Source organism: Daphnia pulex, chromosome 10 (assembly GCF_021134715.1).
Source record: "Daphnia pulex isolate KAP4 chromosome 10, ASM2113471v1".
Classification (NCBI taxonomy): domain Eukaryota; kingdom Metazoa; phylum Arthropoda; class Branchiopoda; order Diplostraca; family Daphniidae; genus Daphnia; species Daphnia pulex.
In genome coordinates, this window is record NC_060026.1 from 4,683,779 (window position 1) to 4,691,875 (window position 8,097).

At 38.2% G+C, this 8,097-nt stretch overlaps 1 long non-coding RNA gene across 1 annotated transcript; it reads left to right on the plus strand.

The window, feature by feature from the left end:
- The first annotated feature begins 945 nt into the window (after positions 1 to 945).
- On the plus strand, positions 946 to 2,706 carry LOC124204103. The gene is made up of 2 exons (XR_006878747.1): positions 946 to 1,763; positions 1,835 to 2,706. It is a non-coding gene; the product is annotated as an uncharacterized LOC124204103 (long non-coding RNA).
- Positions 2,707 to 8,097: the final 5,391 nt, after the last annotated feature.

Genomic DNA, 8,097 nt, shown 5'->3' on the forward strand with positions numbered 1-8,097 from the left:
CAAATTGTTGGCGCGCGTAAAATTCCGATTTGGTTCAAATTTGGACCATATATTCATAAACACGAAAAAAAACTACCGAGTAAAAAAAATTATCTTGAACGTTTATTTAGTTATAGTCGTTTCAAAATTGTGTTTTTTTTATTTTGCCGTATGGCCCCGCTCAATAAAAAAAAATAATTTTTATTATTTTGCGTCCTTGTTTTATTTTTGAGAACGAGACCATAACAAATCGATAGAGAATTTAATTTTCTATTGAAAACGTTGTAAATTTTTATCAAAAATCAATTAAAAATTAACCGTAATGTACATTTTAACATTTAAAAGTTGGGCATCTTTAAATGCAAATAGCGAAAAGGGCTATCTCGATCAAAATAAAATGTATCCCAACATATAGAGCGGGTTTCGAAGTTTAACATGTATTTTTTTTTACCTTGGGATACGTAGCTTCAGACTTACCACGCGATTTTTTTTGCCGATAATCGGCTGCTAGCGATAATCGCTGAAAAATAATCGGCGATTAAATTTCTGTGGGAAAAATTTGATATTCCTTCAATTTTTGTCGATTATTTTTCCGATTGTTTTTAACCTCCAACTAGCGCTAAAAAATAAACTTTTTTGTGATAATTTGACGAACAATATACACGCTAAGTGGCTACTATTTCAATGTTGAATTTATCATCCTTGGGTATAACACTTATGAGACATCAAAAACTTTTATAAAACACGCATTTCTTTTAGTCATTTCCAATAGGTAAATGGTCGAATAAGACATGTAATGAAAAAAAAGAAACTGCGCGAGATTTACATATCCGCCTTAAAGATTGTGTATTTGTAAGCCAATAAATGGAAATAACCATCAACTAAAGTCTATCATTTTTTATGATGAGGAAGATCCAAATTTCTTTAAAGCTTTTAAACACGCGCATTAGCTTTAAAGCTAATTCGTCTAGAATTATCATTGAAATTTCAAGGAAATAGGATGTGAAAATCCCCTTTGGATTTTTTGCATACTGGCAACTCTTAAATATGTGCTTAGTTTGTTTGTGTTAAGTGATGCGTAGAAATGTCCGGTAGAGGGCCGCCAAAGACGAAGATAGAAGATCTCATTCCGACTAGCACCGGCATCTAGAGAGGTTCTCTTTTGTGGCCGCGCATATCAAAATACATAATTACAGTAAACATACCAAAGGCATGTTCTTTTGATATATTGGGCGTTAAAGGCGGCACAGCATTGTAATTAAATTGACCATAAAACACGTATGAAATGTAATTTAATTAATCTTTAAATAAAAAAAACTTTAAAAATTAAAAATTAAAATATTTATTAAAATTTATTTTCTTGTGAATTCTTGGTTAGGGATATGTCAATGTGCGGACATATCCCATACTTTTTGCCTTCCATAATCTCTTTGATTTGGACCAGAATTGTGTCTTGCTGCATGAGCAGCTGCTGCTGCTGCATGAGCATCTGCTCCATATTTATTGTTGTTTGTGGTGGAGCTGACAAAGGGGAAGATGTGGTGGAGACAGGGGAGGCAGAGGTTGCTGCATGCAATGAAAAAACAGCAAAATATTTAAAAATGATGGCATCCTTGCTTTTAACTGAAACTTACCATTGTGGTCACGCCACCAATACTTTTTCACAAGGGGCCAGATGAAATATTTTATGGCTATCATCAGTAAGAGGCCGAAAGTGCCTTGCAAGAATGGTATTTCTTATTTTTTTTTCAAAACGTCGGCCACATCAGCAGAAAACTTATCAGGTATCTTCAATCCATTTCGGTTCACCTTAAGAAAAATCACACATAAAAATTTATTATTTTCCTTACAAAAGAAATACGTGTCTTACCTTTCCCAAAGTAGTTTGGGTTGCCACATCGTATTAGTAAACTACAACATGGAAGAAAATAAGGAAAGGGGACTATGGTAAGTGAAATTGATGTCATTTTAAAGAAATCCATTGAAATTTTTGCTTTCAAAATCAGGTACAATGGCAAGTTAACTAAAGTGGATCTTCAGTCCCGAACCAAAAGAAAGATTACTTAGACGCTCATGCAAGATTATTTCGATTATGAAAAATGAACTGCCATATGTGAGATGAAATATAATGAGATGAAATGAATGAATTATGAATGAATGAAATATACAACAACAACAAACAAATACTTTTCAAAATTTTTATTTAGATAAGGAACCTCGATTGCAATCCACCTTCAAGAAAATACACACGGAATGTTTGAACATTGATATCATCTTGCATCTCAGTCGTGTGATGGCCCCATCATTGGGGACTGGCTCCCGGGCAGATCTTGCTCTTCCTCAATTTTTCTGGCTAATTGAGATAGCACCACCTGCACTTCTTTCTGTAAATAATCAACACGATAAATTAAAATGTTTTTTGGGCAATGAAGGGGGATTGGGTAAGGTGATAACTTACCACAGTCAGTGACACCTGCTTGCCTCCTGAAAGCTTGTCTTCTTGAATTTAAATTTTGATCTCTCCTCGTGCTCACACCAACACCTGGCTCTCTTTTGCCCACCAGCTTCGTCAGAAGAGTTTCCCATTTCGAGATCATCCTGCGGTTTCTTTGCAGGTTACTTGAACCCTGCATGAGAAAAAAGATTTGGAAAAAAGATTTTAAATTTTTTTAAAATTTAGGGCACAAATAAGGATACTTACTCTTTGGTTTTGGCCAATCCCATTTTTCACGCAGGACATACTGCAACGGGGGCCAAATTACAGATTTTGCCACAGCAACAGCAGCCAAACCCAGAATGCCTTCCCCAGAATGCCTCCAGTTCTGAATCCATTGCTGTTAAAATTGCTGTTAAAAAACCAGTGCGACTGATGGGAAGGAGTAACGTCAACGTGGTCGGTGAGAGAAAGAGAAAGAAGCGGGAAGACGAATGAACAGTCCAAGATTTTACTTTTAGCCTGCGACGTTTTCAGATATGGCAAAGTGATCTATTTGATAAAGAACATTTCTTATTTTATATTTCGGTCAAATGGAAGGGTCATGGACGTTCAGGCCCCGGCGTTCAGGCCCCTGCTTTCAGGCCCACTTTTAAAGTGGGCCTGAACGTCTAGCTGTTGGGCCTGAACGTCCAAAATTTTAAATATTTATTTTTCAGGACAGTGGCGCTAGTAAGCCTGTTTCCGGCATGTTTACTTGCAATTCGGTAGGGCGTACACGCAGCTCTACTGTATCTTCACGAACAGGAATAGGGAGATCACACCGTAAACTCCACTCACCAGCAACAAGCTGGCTGTCTGATGGAGTGATGACAGGGGATGGAGTGATGACAGGGGTAATGACGATGTTGACGACATTGACAGCCATATCCGGCCAATCATCGAATTGAATCATGGAAGTTGGAAATCCAGCACAGTCGATTGGGGTTAAGGTGGACACGGCGACCGTAGTTGTGTGTTGTGAACGCAATCCTGCAATTGCACTTGGCCTTGCAGGAGGTTCACTGGTGGTTGGCTGCTGTGGTGTCGGCTCCTTTCGTGATCTCATAACCCGTTTGGTAGGTGGCTTGCCAGGGTTAGCTTTGGCTGCTCTTTTGGGGGGAATTGCAGGCACTTCCACGGTTGTAAGATGACTTGAAGTGGCACACTTCAAGTAACACTTAACACTAATCACTTCGTTGTTTTTTTTTTCATAAGGACGTAGTCCTGGGCTGACAGAGTGCCTGGAAAAAGACAGGCCCGATGAACATATTCTTGACATTCCATACATGTCACAATTTGGGGATTTCTTGTCGACGAGAAATCCTTCTTGCACTTGAAGCAAGATGTAGTTGTAGGGAGAAATGCTGCCATTGTAAGATTGATGAAACTCGTAAGATAGAACAAACTCGTATTTCAAAGTTGGACTGACTGACGTTCGCGGTAGACTAATAAAATGGAGTTGCCAGATTTCGAGTCGATTTCGAGTCAGCCAAGGTGATTTGAAATCAACGCATTGCGGCAATCAAAACTGTTCTCACAAAAGCTCAACATTTCCTTCAGTTATCTCTTCTCAACATCCCTGGTTTCTTGTATCTTTTTCCCTAAATAAAAAATAATTATTCGTTACTATGATTGGTTCAATATAATAATCATAATAAACAACCATCAATTAAATGTTGTAAATAACAATGATCAGAAAATTGATAAAGAAGGACACAAGACGCAATGGAACCGTCGTAGAGAGTCGTAGAGTGGTTGTCGTAGAGAGTTGTCCCAATCTTCAAACTCTATGCCTTTTGAGCGATAGTTATAAGTTGGTCAGTACTACCGACGAATGACGAAATTGTTTCAAAAAAGATCAGCCCGTACAAAAGAAACTTGAGATTCTGTGTTTAACCTCAGAGAACTATTGGATTTCTCCTCAAAATCTATTGACTTTATTGTCCTCCCCCTCACTTATTTATATCTACATTAAAAGATGTGACATCCTCACAGACGAAATCCCACATCGAGTGGCAAATCTTCATTCTTTCTGCAATCTGGAGACCTTAGTATTTTATCGCTGTAGTTATATCACCAAAAGAGGGGTTGATGTTTTTATGAAAGAAACTAATCCCCTCAGAAAAGTTAATATTGGGGACTGTGAGAAGATTACACAAGAAAATTTTAACGACTGGGAAAAGACTGCCATTTGGATAAAAAAGAATTGGCAAATTAACTTTTATGTAAGCGATTATTAAAATGTAAAAATGGGTTTTTGGTTACGTTCGAAATTGCGTACAAAACGCCATAAATGAACTAATAAAGTTGAAAATCTTTATTTTGTTTAGAATTTTGCTAGAGTATCTAATATGACTGGGATGGGATGTTTAGCATGTTTTAGGTTTTAAGGCACTTATCGCACGGGAAAGGAAGACAACAGTGGACTTAATTTCGATGGCAGCAGAAGCAACACGATTTAACACTTAACAGTCGCCCTTTCCGTATTTGACCAACCGCTGCAAGCTTTTGACCGCTTTTGACCGTACTCCAAATCCTTCCGTCATACATTTATCTACAACAATATTTTACATTTATTTAGTATTTGATCTATTATAAAATTAAACAACATAAACAACATTTAACTTGTTTTTCTCAAGCTAATCATGTAGGCTAAGATGTAACGCCACGGATTCGGTAAAATGGTAACGTGAAATAGAAGCATAGGAAAAAAATACTAATATACGGGCGGGTACCCATTGATTACTACAGAACAGGAAATGTTAAACGATTTTGCAATTTGACTTTTCTTTATGATATTGATATCAATGTAATTAGATGAGTTGTAAAACAATACCTGTTTTCTGATTCACTAACTTTACCCACTTTTTGTGTAGCTAGTAAGTTTACTCATATTAGCTGCTCACAAAATTCCTTGTTCTGAGTCCAAATCGTTTTGTATTACAAGCTAAAAATAAAATGGAATATTTTTTTCTTTTTAATAAGGTTAGGTCGGTCACCGCCTCAATATACGATTTCAGTTTGCCTTCACTTTCAAATGTTCAAAAATGTTACAACATGTAGTCACTGCCGATCAAGCTGAGAGTAACTGGAAGTCAAGCTGGAAGCTTAGAGCTGGGTTTAGAGTACTTCTTTTACAATCATGATGACAGAATTAATTTATACGTGCTCAGCACTACTCAAATGATGAACACTTATAAGAAAAGACGTAATAAATATATTTTGCTCTCTACACTCGCTATACGTTCTGGAATCTGGATAAGCATAAATTATTAATCAATCTTTACAATTTTGCAACCTTTTTCCTTATTAGGTAAATTAAAATGTCCTGCGGCCTAATCGAAATATTCATTTTGTTTTCCTTATTTCAGTCGATTTCAGTCGATTTCAGTTCTACCTATGTCGGTTAGTCCTAAGTCGCCATTGCCAGCCCCTGAATTTATTATTCAAGACGATATCTTTTCCAGAAAATTGTTTTCCAATTAAAAACAGACAAGGATTTTTAGAGGTGGAATATTATTTGAAATATCAGCCAGAAAATTGCACAGAAATATTGGCAAGTTTCTTGACGGATTCATTGAGGATCCAATCTTACTGTAGGCTACTTGTTTTTGTTTTTTGTAGATTGATAATTGCTTAGGGATTATTTCCGAGGAAGAAGCCAGAGATCCTACAAGCCAGAGGTCAACTACTTGCAGACCATTCGTCGAGGAGTAAATCTGGATTCAAACTTGAAAGGTTAAAAAGCACTGCCTCTTTATTAAAATTGCACCCCAGGAAGCTGTTAATGGCAGGAGTTTTGGCACCAACAACTTTCTGTTAAATATAAAATATGGATCGTGCAACAAGTTCTACACAAAAACAACACATGCTTACTACACACTTCTGTCTCCAAAAACAATATCCGAATTCTCAATGTGAATAGCTTTGCAACAACTATTTCTGATTTCTAGTCGAAGGAAATTACGAATAAAAACCCAAAATCTCAAACAAAATGTATCCAGAAATTTTTTAATGACCTTTGATATTGTAATGTTTAAGATATTATATCCAAAACCCAAAACCTCTTTGTACCTGTCCAGTCAGCATATCGGGCCAACCATTCGACTGAAACGGCTCTTCTTCGTGTCTACAACGATCTGCTCCTGGCTGTCGATGCTGGAGATGCGGCAGGGCTGGTGCTTCTGGACTTTAGTACAGCATTTGACACCATTGACCATAGCATCTTGTTTCAGCGGCTGGAGCCAATATTTTGAATTCGGGGCCTGGCGCTGGAATGGATGCGGTCTTATATCACTGGCAGGCATCAAGCGGTTCTTATTGATGGGTTTTACCTCTGCGCTCGCCCCCTTACTGTTATGTGTGGCGCAAGGATCAGTGTTTGGACCAATCGTGTTCATTCTTTACAGTACGCTTCTTGGAGGTGTTTCTCAACAAATTGTCTGCTCTACTTTGGCAAACTGCTTTGCTGATATTCAACAATGGACGATTGGCAACAAGATGATGCTGAACGTGGGAAAGACGGATGTGCTGACGGTATCGGATGTGAAAGCTACTGTTCCTGGTTCAGTGATTGAACTGTGTGGTAAGTCCATCACATCGTCTCGATTTGTCCGTAACCTTGGAGCCACGTTTGACGCCAATCTCAACATGGAGAATCATGTCAGCGATATTTGTAGACGTGCATTCTATCACATCCAACGAATTAGTCTTATAAGAAAGTACCTGGACCAAATTGGAACAACTAGTCTTATCTCTGTTTTCGTCCTATATCTCCTTGACAATGGCAACTCGCTTTTACTTGGTTTACCTGGAAATCAACTTGACCGGCTTCAGTCAGTCCAAAACTCTGCGGTCCGAATGATCAATAGGACGTAAAGAATGGAGCACATAACCCCCCAGTTGGCTGCACTACATTGGCTGCCGATCCGGTACATAATCGACTTTAAGGTCGCCACACTTGCCTTCCGCTGTGTTCACGGCACGGCACCAGCTTATCTGATGGAATTGGTATCACTTCAAACAGCAACGTGGAGTGGGCTTCGTTCGGAAAAGGACACACTCAAACTCGTCGTTTCTCCTGCAAAGAAAGTTCGATGGGGAGAGCGCTCTTTTTCTAGCAGTGCACCCAGGATTTGGAATGGCCTCCCTCTTGAACTCCGCTCTCTTTCCATCCTGACTAGTTTTCGATCCAGACTAAAAACTTACTAGTACAGACTTGCCTTCCCCACCCCCTAATAACAGTGTAGTCAACCTATTGTGAGCTTCAGGGTGACTTTGACCATGTAATGAAAAAGGCGCCTTATAAATACATATTATTATTATTATTATATTATTAAACAACCTGTGCTGCAAAAACACGGCCTTTCTTTGTGTCGTGCGGTTTTCGTAGGGAGTTTTCGGTCTTCCAAAAGGTATACGATGGAGATCAAAGATGTATCCATCTTCGGTGACAACATGATGAATTTCCACTGGAAAGCCTCGATAGGCAATGATTTCTGGCTATAATAAATACATCTTTAGGTTAATTAAATTTCCAGTAATACGAGTGATAATACCGTTGTCATAAAAGCCTCTGAATCTTTAAAGAAGATACGCTCAATTCGAGGCTGGAGTAAACTATGAAATGTTTTGGTGATTAA